A 17,761-nucleotide genomic window follows, 5' to 3' on the forward strand; every position below is an offset into this window, starting at 1 on the left:
GTCACTGTATATACAGTTTGCAGTGACCTTGATCTCTTAACATTCTCTAGAACATCACCGTAGTCAGAACATCATACTAATTGGATCTGGTGAGCAGGAGTAGTAAATACTCCCCAAAGCCCTAGTAATACATATGTAGGCTATGTAAACTCATGAAAATTTAAAACTACCAAGTTGGTGAAGTGTTTAGTGATCCAATGATTTATGGCATCCCTTAAAAGTTAGAGGACAAGTTGCTTCACCTTGTACTAGGAAAGAAAGCAAAAGAAACTATGCTTGCTGGACCTCTTTCAATTATGAGAACAGCATAAGCCACTTTGGAAATACTGCTTTACCCATTTATTGAGTATCTAGGAAAGCTCCTACTTTTGAGTGAGACTAAGAACAAGAAGGAAAGCTATGATCAACCTAGATAGCATATTCAAAAGCAGAGACATTACTTTGCCAACAAAGGTCCGTCTAGTCAAGGCTATGATTTTTCCAGTGGTCATGTATGGATATGAGAGTTGGACTGTGAAGAAAGCTGAGCGACGAAGAATTGATGCTTTTGAAGTGTGGTTTTGGAGAAGACTCTTGAGAGTCCCTTGGACTGCAAGGAGATCCAACCAGTCCATTCTAAAGATCAGTCCTGGGTGTTCACTGGAAGGAATGATGCTGAAGCTGAAACTCCAATACTTTGGCCACCTGATGTGAAGAGCTGACTCATTGGAAAAGACCCTGATGCTGGGGGGGATTAGGGGCAGGAGGAGAAGGGGACGACAGAGGATGAGATGGCTGGATGGCATCACCGACTCAATGGACGTGAGTTTGAGTGAACTCTGGGAGTTGGTGATGGACAGGGAGGCCCGGCGTGCTGCAATTCATGGGGTCGCAAAGAGTCAGACACGATTGAGCGACTGAACTGAACTGAACTGAAGAGCAAGAGAGGGACCTGCTACTGAGGTCCAAGCAACTGTATGCTTATATTTTGTAGCAAGTCCAAGCAACAGAGCAAGCTATTCTGCCACTTGGGTCATATGACTCAGAAGATGTGATATGCCAGAGGTATCCATGGCAGGTAAAACTATTTTAAGTGTCTCTTGCAAGCTCAAAAAAGAGAGTTGCCACGTGTTTCTAGGGTTCTAGATCTGGTGTTGGAGAACTATGGCTCATGGGTCAAATTCAGCTTGGTTTTGTTGTCATGGTGGTTTTGTTTTGTTTTTGGTTTGTTTGGATGACTCAAGGTTTTTAAATCTGAGTGATCTGGAGAGTGGTAATGCCATTAGAAGAAATCAGTAATGAAGTAGTAGGAACTGTCAACTGAAAATATTTCAGGGCTACTGAAAATATTTCATTTAAAATATCTGGGTATATTCTTGCGATCCCCAGTGCATAGAACATGATGCTGCCCTATATTTCAAGTAAAACTATGTAAAAACCAGTTCAGGCTCAATGACCATGTGTTCTTTCCTTTTTTTTTTAATTGGAGTGTAATTACTTTACAATGTTGTATTGATTTCTGTTGTACAACAAAGTGAATTAGCTATAATTTCCTCCCACTTGAGCCTCCCTCCCACCCTCAAAGCCATTTTCTTCAAAATAACTGACACCATGAACAAACTAAGACTGAGAAATAAACAGGGAGAAGATAGGCAATGTATCAGTAGAAGGAGAAGCAAAGAATTAAGCATCTATTCTATGCATGATTTTACGTTTAGCTCTGCTGTGAAAGGTAACAATGATAAAATAGTCAACGTATTCACTTCAAGGTACTCCTAATTTGATAGAGGTGATATTTTTCTGTAACAGAGTTGGGAGTGAGAAATAGTTTTAGAAAGTGAAAGTGTAATTTGTTCGGTCATGTCTGACTCTTCGCGACCCCATGGACTGTAGCCAGCCAGGATCCTGTGTCCATGGAATTCTCCAGGCAAGAATTCTGGAGTGGATAGCCCCTTCTCCAGGGAATCATCCCAACCCAGGGATTGAACTCCGATCTCCCGCATTGCAGGGAGATTCTTTACTGTCTGAGCCACCAGGAAGCCTGATAAAGGTGATGTTTTTCTATAACAGAGTTGGGAGAGAGACATATTCTTAAGAGAAGTAGAAATGGGAGCTCCAAGGAGAGAGAAAAGCATTACTTGCAGCTAAGATTCAGGATGGAGGAGGTGGAGACTGAGCTGGACTCTGTACATGACACTGAATCATGAGACAAGGAGACCATGGGAGCAGAACGTTGTAAACAGAGGCTATGGCGGGCCATAGCAATGGGGTAGCATGATTTGGAGTAGCTGGTAGTTAGGATCTTTGGTTGCAAAGATCACGTTATCTTAAGTGATAGATTTCTCCAAGGCAATGTGGAAGAATAAAGAAGACAGGAATCTCAGTCACATAGGACTAAGACCTTGTGGGGGATTAAATTCATAGAAAGTGAAAGTGTAATTTGCTCGGTCATGTCTGACTCTTCTCAACCCCATGGACCGTAGCCAGCCAGGATCCTGTGTCCATGGAATTCTCTAGGCAAGAATACTGGAGTGGGTAGCCCCAAATTCTGTCTGGGAACCGGAAGGTTATACTAGATCCAAGGCAGCTCAAGGGAACACGTACTTTATCTGGGCCCCTTTCTAAGGGTCTGTCATAGACCAGGTAGGGACACTCTCTCTGTATCTGGTGCGCCTGTTAACACTGCTTCTCATTTTGTTTCTGCATATTCAAGAACTTCTGTCTACTCCTGGCTTCCACTGTGTTATAATATCTAGTTACAGCTTTTTCTCTGTATGTTTTTCATCTTCTGATCCTGCCATTAACTAATTATCTGTCTGGGTCTCAAATTCAATCTTTGCAAGAGAAAAATTGATTGATCTGGTTAATTATTGTCATTCCTATTGAATATCTCTCTTGGGCAGCTGGACAGACTATGAATAGACTGGTCAACTGGATGTGTCAAAGTTGACAGAGCCCAGTGGCATAGAACAAAGTGACCTCAGAGCTGTGCGAGCAGAAGGCACTGCTCCAAAAATGGTAATATCAAGTGAAGCAACTTTGCCTGATCCTAGGTACAGTAAAGAAAAATAAAGCTGAGACAATACAATGATGGCCATAAGTGCCAAAATGAGTCATTTAGATTTATTTGACTTAGCCAGTTGTTCTCAGTTTTATCAGACATCTTCTTGTAATGTCTTCTATGCTATTCTTAAATGAGGGTTATAAATACTATAGATTAAATACACATATTTTTAGAGAATCAATATAGTGCTTTAATACAAGGAAGAAATAAAAGGAAAGTGATATAACAAAATAATGTATATTTCAATATGCAGTTTCTCATGGAACAGCTACACTAGAAGTCATAAAGCAGTGGTCAGATGCTTGCAGCAATACAAGACAAAATTATACCTGTTCTGGCTACAATTTAGACTGATCTAAGTGCACTGTATTGGTGGATGAGATGCCATCAACAATAATTCAAGCAATAACGATAATTTTTAAAAATGGTATCATCAACCCCTAGCACAGTGCCCAGTACTCATTTAGCATTTTTTTGAGATGAAAAACTAATTGTTTTGAAAGCAAAAGAGATCCATTCAAGATTTTTTAAAAAGAGAAGTACCTAGATCAGAACAATCTTCAGGAAGATTTTGTTTTTCTAATGAGGAAGATTACATTTTTAAAAAATTTTTATTTATTTATCTTTGGCTGTGCTGGGTCTTTGTTGCTGCACACAGGCTTTCTCTAGTTGTGGCAAGAGGAGGTTACTCTTTCAGCGCATGGGCTTTTCATTGTGGTGGTTCTCTTGCAGGCTCAGTAGTTGTGGCACGTGGGCTTAGTTGCCCTATAGCATGTGGGATATTCCTGGACCAGTGATTGAACTTGTGTCCCCTGCACTGGCAGGTGGATTCTTGACCACTAGATCACCAGAGAAGCCCTTCATGAAGATTTAAGGCCTTAAAAGATAATAAGCTTCAATGTCTGGGTTATTTCCAAGGTTGGCCCATCGGGAAGATCCCCTGGAGGAGGACATGGCAAGCCACTCCATTATTCCTGCCTGGAAAATCCCAAGGACAGAGGAGCCTGGTGGGCTACAGTCCACAGGGTCACGAAGAGTTGGACACAACTGAAGCGACTTAGCATGCACACCCATTCCTACCCCAGTGCTTCAATAGTAGGCACTCAATACTTGATTTCGAATTGAATTGATTTGAATCAAATAATTTCTCCAGCAAAGTGCACCCACAGGGCCCTTTGATATAACATTATCTTTGGGCAGAACTCCAGAAAAGTAGTGTTGTGGAAGAATTTCCCTCATCACAGGGCCCAAAGTCAATCCTACCTCTATTTCACATGTGCAAGACTCTGGAGTCTGAAATAGAATGTTTTAGGTCCAGCTTTGTTGCAAAAAAGCTATATTCTGTCAGATCATCTCAAGATTCAGTAGCAACAAGTGCAAGGACCAACAATTACAGAAGTCTTTAACAAAAATCCATTCTGTGTAGTTGGCACACAATGTGTTTCAAACTTTATTTGCCTGTTGAGGAATGTCTTAATCAACAAGAGCAGTGCCCGACACATCATAGCCACTTAACGAATATATGTTGCATGGATGAATAAATAGCAGTAGTTGAAAATAATACCTAAGACAGAAAAATGAAAAAGCAAAATGCTAGTGTGTTTTACACCAGAATCACATCTGGGACTTACTACTAGTTTTCAGTTTGAAGAACCATCAAACTGTCTGACTCAAAGCAAGCATTCAGGCTACACAAAATTATGATGAAAAAGTAAGCAATATGTGTGCACAGTGACAAAGTAGTGCAGAGGAGTCTGAAATGAAATGTAACAGCTTCTTGATCATCTTCTCTCCCACCTTCAGTCTTTACCCCAGATAGGTCCAACTTTCTAAAGGTAAAGCTGTTTGAAAGATCTGGACTTCCCTGGTGGTACAGTGGATAAAAATCTGCCTGCCAGTGCAGGGAACACGAGTTCGATCCCTGGTCTGGGAAGATTTCACATACTGAGGAGCAACAAAGCCTGTGTGTCACAAGTACTGAGAACCTGTGCTCTGGAACCCATGAGTTGAAACTACTGAGCCGGTGTGCCTAGAGTCTGTGCTCTGCCAGAGCAGCCTGTGCGCCACAGTGAAAAGTAGCCCCCGCTGTCCACAACTATAGAAAGCCTGCATGCAGCAACAAAGACCCAGTACAACCAAAAAATAAACTAAGACAAAAACCTTTAAAAAAGATCAGATGACATTATGTACCTATTTTCAGCTTTATCAATTTTCTCTGTGAAACTACTGATTTGATTAAGAAGATTTAACACATGGAGTTGGCTTTCAAAGAGTGCGGAAAGTTTGTAAGGAAACACTTCTACCATTTCAGCTTTGGTAGCCATGGCAGATGTTGCCAGTTATTAGCATCGAGCCACTGCTCTCTCTTTAATAGCAAAAACACGATACTATTTAAAGTAAATACTTACTGAGTATTACGTTCAGGCATTTGAAGCACTCACGTTGCAAATATGATCTCATTTAATTCTCACAACTTATTTATGAACTATGTACTATTATTATCCCCATCTTTCTGATGAGAAAACTGAGACTGAGGTTAAGTAACATGTTCTGAGTCATTCAGAAGACAGTTAACAGTGGCAATTTAACACAAACTTGCTTGATGAAAATCTGAAAATGTCTCATAATACAACTCTGAATCCCCCTTCTGTCAGACTCCTGGAAAGTCCTTGTCTTTTAAAATGTATACCCAACAACATTAAAAAAATGCTGTGATGATTCAAGTGGGATAAAATATCAAAAGACTATTTGGGGAAATGACGCCAACTCTTAAAAAGAAAATAAGTTTTCCTGTAAGGCAATGGTTGGCAGCCACTTTCCCTCATAAGTTTCCTCATTTTGCCCAGTGAGAACTTTCTCTGATGGAGGACAAAGACTGACAATCAGAAATGAGAGCAGCCAACATCCTACAGTCAACAGAACAACCTACAAGCATAGCAACAGGATAGTTTATGTTGTAAGCATAATGCAGTAATTTAAAATGATGATCCTGAAGGTCTGTGCGACAAGGGCCAATGTTTACATAACATTACCTGAAAAGGGTAAAATAGAAAATGACAGCTCTGTTGCAGCTATGTGAAAAATCTCTTCTTTATGAACAGTAAGGTAAAGAGAGAAGCAGAAGTAATTGTGGTTTCTGGTTGACGGACTGTAATTAGGTGTCATTCCCCTCCCCCGCAGCAATTTCTGTGGTGTCATCTTTTAACTAAAAAATAAACAAGGAACAATAAAATATCATTATACTAAAATGAGTTCTGGCTTCAGCACTGCACAAGTGGGGAGAAACTGGAGAAAGACTTTCAGATCACGTTTATCAGGGATCTCTGGAGTTCCCTCTGGCATGCTCCCACCGTGTTGGGATGTCATCTCAGAAACCAAGGTTCATTTTCTCTTGGAATTCTGGAAAGTCTTCTCTTGCAAAGAAAAAATGAGTGTTTTGTTTTCATTATTATTTACTAAACTTGGGAACTGAGTCGCAAATCAGTTTTGGTTCTGGGCAAGTCCCTTTGATCTTCAACATCCACTCAGTCTATGAGACACACAGGTCAGGAGCTTTTCACAAGGTCAGGAGCTTCCACTGAAACCTGCAGACAGCATCTGTTGTTTGGGGCCTCCTGAAGATGTCAAATTTCCGTCTCAGATTCCAATCTCAGGGCAGGATCACGGAAAACCTGCGCCTAATCTCTGCGGAGCGGAGGTGCGGGGAGGGCCTGGGATCTGCTATCCGCAAGCCTAGGGGAAGGGCTGCCGGGACGCCGCGCTCGGGAGCCGGCGGCGCGGAGGCCGTGGAGCCACGCGGCCGCCCTCCGCACCGACATCCGCGGGCGTCACCTGCGCTGACTCATCGCTTCGGGTCAGCTGGGGTTCCCCACAGTTCCGCAGGTGCGGCCGCCGAGCGTCACGGCTCACTAATCTGAAGCTGACGCCAGCGTTCCGACCCTGCCGTGACTCAGCCGCTTCCGCTCTGCCGGGCCGCGGTCAGCTCCAGCCTCCGCGGCCACGAGCCTTTTTCCCCCCGGTAGGCGCCGAGCTCTAAGGTTCCGACAGGGCTCGGCAGCTTGTAAAGCAGCCCTAACTCCAGGGCCCTGCGACGCTCCTCTCAGTGAACTGAGAATCTCAGAACAGTCTACAGCCCGCTGTGCAGAGCTTGGGTGACAGGGCTGGGCCAGTTGAGGCTTCGGCAGCCCCACGACCTAAGTTGGAAGCTCGACATTGCCACTTGTCGGGTGGGTCACCCCTAGAGAATCATTCAATCTGGTCAACCTCACTTTGCACCTGGGCGAAATAGGGCTGAGTCCACACCCACTTCGGTGCTGTTGGCCCAGCCTAGCAAATAGCGGTAACTCAGCAAATCTTAGTTATTATTTCTTTTGAAATACCTTTCGGATGTAGTTCTTCCTTCCCCCGCCAATGCAACCTTCTTGCACTTCACATCTCAATGCAGGATCACCGCGGGTGACTTCCTAACTGGTTTTCCCGCATTCCCATCCGACTCTCACTCAATGACCTGGCATATTTTTAAGGCACGCTGCGTTGTGCGAGCCAATTGCCCTGCCTCAAGAAAACGTAACACCTCCTTGTTGTTTGTCGTCTTGAGTAGAAAGTCCCTTTCCTGGTATTTAAGCACTAGAATGTAGCCTGGACTACCCAGATCCTCATCCCTCCTATAAATATTTATGCTTACTTTTCGTCCGGCATTGTGGCACAGTTTCCTGCCCTGTCAGGGCTGAGAGGGGGTGTATACGTGTGAAAGTGAAGAGAAAGTCGCTCAGTCGTGCCCAACTCTTTGAGACCCCATGGACTGCAGCCTGCCAGGCTCTTCTGTCCATGTAATTCTCCAGGCAAGGATACTGGAGTGGGTTGCCATTTCCTTCTCCAGGGAATCTTCCTGATCCAGGGACTGAACCCTGGTCTCCTGCACTGCAGGAAGATTCTTTACTGACTGAGCTATCAGGGAAGTCCACGGACAAGAGAGGAAGCAACTCAGTGAGCAGAGGGGGGAACAGGAAGAGATTCACAGAGGAAGTAACATACGGAGGGTAACTGGCGGCTTGGCGGAGTTGCCGGCGCTCTGATCATCGTTACATATCAGTGTCACGATTGGTGTAGAACTTGGAAGTCATGCTGGGCTCTGGACTGTTGTTGCACGATGTCTGAAGCAGCCCCTTCCCTTGATTTTTTTGGATCCAGAAGTACTACGGAAAATAAAATTTGGATTTAAAAATGAACATCACTTGATGAAACATAGATTGTGAGAAGTAATGGATTCCTTAAGGGAAACATCCACAACTGAGGAAGGAGTTTCCATAGAGGGTGGAATCAGCCACGGGGCCTGAATGCTAGGGTAGGGTGTTTGTGAGGATTTTATAAAGCTGTATTTGAACCTGCCTCCAGTCAGTCCACGGAAGGAGAAGGTTGTGTACTAAAACGAAGCAGCCAACTCACCAGGAGCCCACATACCTTTCTGGGTAGCTCCCTGAAAGAACTGAATTGTTAGGCACACTTGGCACACACTGCTGTGGGGTTTCCCCATGAAAAAAAATTTGCATGAGAAAGGGACAGGCTTTTCCAACTGATCAGAGAGAGAAGAGCAGCACAGATCTGCAGGTTGGCAGAGTGGATGCTCCAAGGGACCTCAGGGTCAAGGACATTTCCGTAACACTCTGCAGATAGCCCAGGTAGCGTTGATTGTACTTGAAAAGAAGACAAGGGATCAGAGAGGTGGCAAGAGGAGCATTTCACACAGGGACTTCAATTACATGTGATCTCAGGTTCTTTCTTCATTAAACATTTCCACTGTGAACATGTTTTACTTTTTTAAAAATTATTTATCTAGTTATTTAGTTAGTTACTAAATTTTTTGACTGTGGCAGGAGGCTTGCAGAATCTTGATTCCTGAACCTCCTGCAGTGGATCAGCAGAATTTTAACCACTGGATAACCAGGGAAGTCCCAGAGAAACATTGTTTCTTTTTAAAAAGTCATTGCTTTGGTACAGATTTCTTATTTGCTAGAGTTTTACAATACAGGAGTCAGAGTTCACTTTTTGACTCTGAAAATTATAGGTGTTGATCATAATATAAACATTGATTGCCATCTGTGGCTCAGACAGTAAAGAATCTGCATTGATTATTAATGTAGGTTAAAATTATGATTTAACTACTCTGGGAAGATAGGGAAGAAGAAGTGCAGTTGGGTGTGTGATGTATTTGTCACAGTTCTACAGCCTCATCTACCACAACAGGAAGGCAACAGCATGTTTAACACATAGCAACGTAAACACATTTTTCTTTTTAATATATAGTGGTAAATACCTGAAGCAACATGGAAAGTGGAAACTGGTTGTCTTTGGGTTATGAAGAAGAATGAGGCAGAAGATAAGTGTTTTTCACTCTATCTTCTCTAGGATATTGGAGTATTGAAATATTTTTCTTCAATATGTCAAGGAATATTTCCAGTGAGATATTTTAAAACTTCATTCATTTATAATGTGGTAAAAATAAAAGCATACAAGCTTGTCTTAGTAATTTAATTTCTATTTGTTTATCCTAAGGTGATAAATACAGATTTATATACATTAGTCATTGCAGGATTATTTATTTAAAAACTAGTAATAATATAAATGTCTAGCATAAGACAATAATTTAAAAAATCATGGTGCAATCATATGATGATTTTATTAAGTCACAGTTTTGAGAATTATTTAATTTCATAGTAAAATGCTAATTTTAAATGAGTGAAAATAAAAGGCAAAAGTATGTGTCTTCAGGGAATTTCCTAGCTGTCCAGTGGTTAGGATTTGGCACTTTCATTGCCAGGGACTGTGTTCAATCCCTATTTGGGGAACTAAAATCCAGCAGGCCTCTGGTGCAGCCTAAAAGAAAAAAGGTACATATATTCATGGTAAACAGACTGGAAGGAAGTATTATCTCTGGTAATTGGAATTATAGTATTAGGATAGAGTTAGGTTTCTTTAGGAAGCAAATGTTGGGTTGAAGCTACAAGTGGAAAAACTCATTGGGAAGTTACTTGTCTGAAAAGAAAGAGGAGGAAGCCAGATTGGGTAGATGTAGTAGTTAGATGTGGTACAAATTCTCTGCTGCCAACAGGGAGCTTTGGAGCAAAGATTGCCTTACTGGAGGTGTCCTGTGATCTGTGATAAGAGCCAGGACTTTGTACCACCACCTTCCATGGTCACTGGTTTGAGTCACTCTAAGAAGAGAGTGACACAGGCTGGAAAGACAAGGATGATCAAGAAGTTAACAGATGAAGGCCATCACCTTTCCTGCAGCTGGGCAAAAAGCCCTTTCTCGAGGGGGAACCTGACTAGTGCATCTCTCTATCTGCAACAAAGGGTGATTATTTTAAAATGCCTATTTTGTATATTTCTATAATCTAATTTTGGCATCAAAAATGCTATATAATAAAATTTTTAAAATAGTAAGTAGACCTCAAATATAAGTTCCGGAGGGATCCTCTAAAGCACATACACTTTACAGCATTGATTCTTTTTTTTTTTTTTTGGTCAGCTATTTTATCTATTCAGAGGTCATGATTGTCCCTTTTGGGCTTATAGGTTAAGTTTCAAATAATTGAGGTTCCCAGACCTGAGTCCAGTACCTCATCTGCATAATGAGAAAATGTTGTCTCACTATAATTGTGAAAATTATATTACTCCTCTTACTTACTTGGCTCTCTCATTTATTCAACAAACATTTGTTATGCATTTACCTATTGAATAATGATAGTAGATATGATGTAGCGATTAATAAGATATTGATCATATAAAGCTCACAGTTTAGTAGATGAAATAAGTCATGAACTTAATAATGTGTTTAAAATGTACATACTCTTAGAGTTTCAGTTTTGCAAGATAAAAAGAGTTCTGGAGATTGATTGCACACTATTTGTGAGTACATTTAACACTACTGAACTGCACACTTAAATATGGTTAAGGTGGTAAATTTTATGTTATATGTGTATTTAACCACAGTTAAACATTTTTTAAAAGGTACATACCCTATGAGTTAGCGATTACACTTCTGGGTTTGTATCTCAAAGAAACTTTCACCTATCTATACAAAAAAACAAGTATAAGGATGTCCTCTGTAGCACTGTTTATAATAGCAAAAAGATAGAAATAGTTTATATTTTTATCAAAAAGGAATGGATAAAATAAAAGTAGTAGTGGGTTGGCCAAAAATTTCATTTAGGTTTTTTGTAACATCTTACAGAAAAACCCAAACAAACTTTTCAGCCAACCCAGTATATTTCATATATCAACCTAAACTGGTCTCAAAAACCATTTTGACTGATAAAAGCAACATGCAAATTGATACATGCGTCATGATACCATTAACATAAATTTAAGAACACACATCACAGTCCATTGGTGATGGATATGGATACATATACATACTCAGATAAAATTATAGGGAATGGAATGGATGGATACACCCCAGACTCATGGTAGCAGTTACCACTGGACATTGAGAGCAGAAATGGGACTGAGTGGGAAAGTGTGTGATTAAAGGAGATAATTTTATCTATAATGTTTCAGTCTTTTAGGGATATAAATGCATATGCTATAATAACCTATAATAGAAAAGTATCTGAAAAAGAATATATATACATACATATTGGACTTTCCCAGTGGCTCAGTAGTAATGAATCCACCTGCACTGGAGGAGACACGGGTTCAATACCTGGATTGGGAAAATCTCCTAGAGGAGGAAGTGGCAACCCACTCCAGTATTCTTGCCGGGAAAATCCCTCCGACAGTGGAACATGGTGGGCTACAGTCCGTAGAGTCACTAAGAGTCAGACACGACTGAGCAACTGAACATGCATGTATATGTATATATCTCTCAGTTCAGTTCAGTTGTTCAGTCATGTCCGACTCTGCAACTCCGTGGACTGCAGCATGTCAGGTTTCCTTGTCCATCACCAGCTTGCTCAAACTCATGTCCATCAAGTCAGTGACGCCATCCAACCATCTCATCCTCTGTTGTCCCCTTCTCCTCCTGCCTTCAATCTCTCCCAGCATCAGGGTCTTTTCCAATGAGTCAGTTCTTCACATCAGATGGCTGAAGCATTGGAGTTTCAGCTTCAGCATCAGTCCTTCCAATGAATATTCAGGACTGATTTCCTTCAGGATTGACTGGTTTGATCTTGCAGTCCAAGGGACTCTCAAGAGTCTTCTCCGACACCACAGTGTCAGAGAAGCATCATTGAGCATCATTATCAAAAGCATCAATTCTTTGGTGCTCAGCTTTCTTTACTGTCCAATTCTCACATCCATACGTGAGTACTGGAAAAACCATAGCCTTGACTAGATGGACTTTGGTCAGAAAAGTAATGTCTTTGCTTTTTAATATGCTATCTAGGTTGGTCATAGCTTTTCTTCCAAGGAGTAAGCATCTTTTAATTTTCATGGTGCAGTCGCCATCCGCAGTGATTTTGGAGCCTCCAAATATAAAGTGTCTCACTGTTTCCATTGTTTCCCCATCTATTTGCCGTGAAACAATGGGATCGGATGCCATGATCTTAGTTTTCTAAATATTGAGTTTTAAGCCAACTTTTTCACTCTTCTGTTTCAGTTTCATCGAGGCTTTTTAGTTTTTCTTTGCTTTCTGCCATAAGGGTGGTGTCATCTACATATCTGAGATGATTGAGGTTTCTCCTGGCAATCTTGATTCTAGCTTGTGCTTCATCCAGCTTGACATTTCCCATGATGAATGCAAAGTCAAGTGGGCCTTAGGAAGCATCACTATGAACAAAGGTAGTGGAAGTGATGGAATTCCAGTTGAGCTATTACAAATCCTAAAAGATGATGCTGTGAAAGTGCTGCACTCAATATGCCAGAAAATTTGGAAGACTCAGCAGTGGCCAATGGACTGGAAAAGGTCAGTTTTCATTCCAGTCCCAAAGAAAGGCATTGCCAAAGAATGCTCAAACTGCTGCACAATTGCATTTATCTCACACACTAGTAAAGTAAAATTCTCCAAGCCAGGCTTCAACAGTACATGAACCATGAACTTTCAGATGTTCAAGCTGGATTTAGAAAAGGCAGAGGAACCAGAGATCAACTTACCAACATCCACTGGATCATCGAAAAAGCAAAAGAGTTCCAGAAAAATATCTACTTCTGCTTTATTGATATGCCAAAGCCTTTGACTGTGTGGACCACAAAAAAGCTGTGGAAAATTCTTCGAGATGAGAATACCAGACCACCTGACCTGCCTCCTGAGGAATCTGTATGCAGGTCAAGAAGCTACAGTTAGAACTGGACACAGAACAACAGACTGGTTCCAAATAAGGAAAGGAATACATAAAGGCTGTATATTGTCACCCTGCTTATTTAACTTATACACAGAATACATCATGAGAAATGCTGGGCTGGGTGAAGCACAAGCTGGAATCAAGATTGCCGGGAGACATATCAATCACCTCAGATATACAGATGACACCACCCTTATGGCAGAAAATGAAAGAGGAGAGTGAAAAAGTTGGCTTAACGCTCAACATTCAGAAAACTAAGATCATGGCATCCGGTCCCATCACTTCATGGCAAATGGATGGGGAAACAGTGGAAACAGTGACAGACTTTATATTTTGGGGCTCCAAAATCACTGCAGATGGTGACTGCAGCCATGAAATTAAAAGATGCTTGTTCCTTGGAAGAAAAGTTATGACCAACCTAGACAGCATGTTAAAAAGCAGAGACATTACTTTACCAACAAAGGTCCAACATTGCTTTACCAACAAAGGTCTATCTAGTCAAAACTATGGTTTTTCCAGTAGTCAGGTGCAGATGTGAGAGCTGGACGGTAAAGAAAGCTGAGCACTGAAGAATTGATGCTTTTGAACCTGTGGAGTTGGAAAAGACTCTTGAGAGTCCCTTGAACTGCAAGGAGATCCAACCAGTCCATCCTAAAGGAAATCAGTCCTGAATATTCATTGGGAAGACTGATGCTGAAGCTGAAACTCCAATACTTTGGCCACCTGATTCGAAGAACTGACTCATTTGAAAAGACCCTGATGCTGGGAAAGATTGAAGGTGGGAGGAGAAGGGGATGACAGAGGATGAGATGGTTGGATGGCATCACCAGGTCAATAGACATGAGTTTGAGTAAACTCTGGGAGTTGGTGATGGACAGGGAGGCCTGGTATACTGCAGTCCATGGGATTGCAGAGTCAGACACAACTGAGCAACTGAACTGAACTGAACTGAAGCAGGGTGACAGTATACGGCCTTGACATACTCCTTTCCCAATTTGGAACCAGTCTGTTGTTCCATGTCTGGTTCTGACTGTTGCTTCTTGACCTGCATACAGATTTCTGAGGAGGCAGGTAAGGTGGTCTGGTATTCCAGCTCTTGAAGAATTTTCCACAGTTTTTTGTGATCCATACAGTCAAAGGCTTTGATAAATAAAGCAGAAGTGGATGTTTTCCTGGAAGTCTCTTGCTTTTTCAATGATCCAATGGATGTTGGTAAGTTGATCTCTGGTTCCTCTGCCTTTTCTAAATCCAGCTTGAACATCTGGAAGTTCACGGTTCATGTACTGTTGAAGCCTGGCTTGGAGAAGTTGGAACATTACTTTGCTAACGTGTGAAATGAGTGCTATTGTGCAGTAGTATGAACATTCTTTGGCATTGCCTTTCTTTGGGATTGGAATGAAAACTGACCTTTTCCGGTCATGCGGCCACTGCTGAGTTTTCCAAATTTGTGTATATGTGTATATATATATATATACATATATATACAACTGAATCACTTTGCTGTACACCTGAAACACTGTAAATCAACTATACCTCAATTAAAAAAAGAAAAAAGAATACGAGTACAAATATGAAGTTTAAAAATTGGTGCTTCTGGGTGATGGGTGTATGTGTGATTTTATTTTATTTATTACACTGTATTTAAATTTTTGATTTTTTAAAAACTAAATAACTTCAGAGTCTCTTTTAAAGAGCAAATTATGCATGGCTAAAGAGAAATACAGGTAAAGTTCTACAGGAGTTCAGAATGGAGAGATATTATCAAAGGTAGAGTGGGACATAGAGGGGTTCAGGAAAGGCACCTGAATTAAGCCTTTAAGGATGGAAAAAAATAAAGATAGTAAGAAAGGGAATGTGAAGTGATTCAGTACTCCAGGTAGAATGAACAGCATGAGAAAGGCATGGGAGACAGGAAAACAAGGAATTCTGGAATAGTTGCTTGGTGGACCAGAAGTACCTGATGACAAAAAGCCAGGAAGCATGGTCTAGAAGTCTCACTCAAAGGGAGCCTTCCAAGGGAGCTCAAGAACTTCAGTCTGTTCTGTAGATAGTGTCTTGTTATTACAGGTTTTGGAGTTGGAATGACAGGATCAGGACAGAAAAATTAATCTGGCCACGAAATATAAAATAGTTTGAAAATAGAAGGATCACAGGCAGAGAAAGCAGTTAGGAGGAATTGATTGTAGGAGTCCAAGCAAGAGATGAACACAGATCCTTCCCACATTCCCTCCTTTTTTTTAAAGCTTTACTGATCCTGGTGCCCTTTTGATCATACACGATAGTCTTTGGAATAGCGTCTCTGCCTCTGGGATGATGTTTACCAGCCATCCTTCATGTTCCAAGACACGGCTGAAAGTTATAACATGCACTTCTCAGTGATAGCGGTTCACTGAGGCAGGCATTGTAAGGACAGCTGGTTGAACTGTGCAGTTTAAAAGAGGATCTAAGTGATTTCTAACCAATCATAACTTTCCTCTTGTACAAACACTGACCTAAAGGGTTCAAAGGTTCCCATTGCCAGGTTCTAGTCCCTAAGACTACAGTAGAAGCCACATACCTTAGCACATCCCACAGCCCAGGTCTGACAGCAGCTAACTTCTGCAGCTTCAGCGTTTTCTCCTATATGGATTCTGACTCCAGCCATGTTGATATGCTCTGTAATCCCATAGACAGAGCCATGCATTTTCTCACTCCCCCCACTCTTTGTTTTTCTGGGATGCTCTTCCTCCCAATCTCTGCTTATCAAAAATACTGTTCATTCTAGGGTTCAAATTCCATTCCTTCACGAAGACGTTTGTATTCACCCCAGAGGAAATTAGCTCCTTCCTCTCAGTTATCAAAGTTTCTACCAGTCACATGACAGCTTCTTTTCTCTCTAGCATCTCTTCCTCTAGTTAGATTTTGAATCTCTGGAGGTAGTTACCAAGTTTTTCCCTTTTGTTTTTGTTTTGTAAATCCCTCTGAAATAACTAGGCCAAAGCACTTTGCATGTCAAGGTGTATGCTAATTAAAATAACTACCAAGCATTGAAAGCCTGTTTCAGGCACCATATACATGTCTATTCCTCATAATAACTCTAGGATGAAGGTACTGTTATTCTCATTTTATAAAAGAAGAAATAGAGGCTCAGAGGTATTAATTGACCTGCCTAGTATATAGGTGAGGGAGATTAAGAGGTACAAACTTCCAACTATGGAATAAATGAGTCATGGGTACAAAATGTACAGTGTGGAGAATATAGTCAATAATTATGTAATATCTTTGTATGCTGACAGATTATAACCAAACTTATCCTGGTGATTATTTTGAAATGTATAAAAACACCAAGTCACTATGTTGTGTAACAGGAACTAATATCCTGTTGTAGGTTAATTATGCTTCAAAAATGAACAAACTTATAGAAAGAGATCAGATTTGTGGTTACCTGAGGGAGAGGGGTTGGGGAAGGAGAAACTGGATGAAAGCAGTCGAAAGGTACAAACTTCTAGTTGCAAGATAAATAAGTAATAGGGATTTAAAGTACACCATAATAAATATAACTAACACCGCTGTATGTTATACATGAAAATTGTTAAAAGAGTAAATCCTAAAAGTTCTCATTACAGAAAAAGACTGTTTTTCTTTCTTTAATTTTGTATCTATATGAGATGATAGACATTCAGGAAACTTATTGTGATAATCACTTCATGATGTATGTAATTCAAGTCATTGTACTGTACACCTTAAACTTATATGGTGCTATGTGCTAATTATATCTCAACAAAACTGGAAGAAAAAGAAAAATAAGATTTGAGTAGGGCTCTGACAGGCTCTGAAGCTTGTTTTGTTTTCATTATATAATGCTGCTTTCTTAAACTGAATAGTTGAATAAAGGAAGAATACATTTTTGAACACTTTTTCAACTGGCTTTTCTTTGGCATATTTCCTTCCTGGAGGTTTACTGAGCTGGTAAAGCAGAAGGAAATACCAATCAGTCTTTCTTACCAGCTGTATTAGCTTCAAGTAATAGGAAACCACTGCTGATGGTGACTGCAGCCATGAAATTAAAAGATGCTTGCTCCTTGGAAGAAAAGCTATGACCAACCTGGACAGCATATTAAAAAGCAGAGACATTACTTTGCCAACAAAGATCCGTCTAGTCAAAGCTATGGTTTTTCCAGTAGTCATGTATGGATGTGAGAGTTGATTTATAAAGAAAGCTGAGTGCTGAAGAATTGATGCTTTTGAACTATGGTGTTGGAGAAGACTCTTTAGAGTCCCTTAGACAATAAAGAGGTCAAACCTGTCAATCCTAAAGGAAATCAGTCCTGAATATTCATTGGAAGGATTGATGCTAAAGCTGAAACTCCAATACTTTGGCCAACTGATGTGAAGAACTGACTCATTGGAAAAGACCCTGATGCTAGGAAATATTGAAGGAAGGAGGAGAAGGGGATGA

The sequence above is a fragment of the Ovis aries genome, chromosome 15 (genome assembly GCF_016772045.2).
Source record: "Ovis aries strain OAR_USU_Benz2616 breed Rambouillet chromosome 15, ARS-UI_Ramb_v3.0, whole genome shotgun sequence".
Taxonomy (NCBI): Eukaryota; Metazoa; Chordata; class Mammalia; order Artiodactyla; family Bovidae; genus Ovis; species Ovis aries.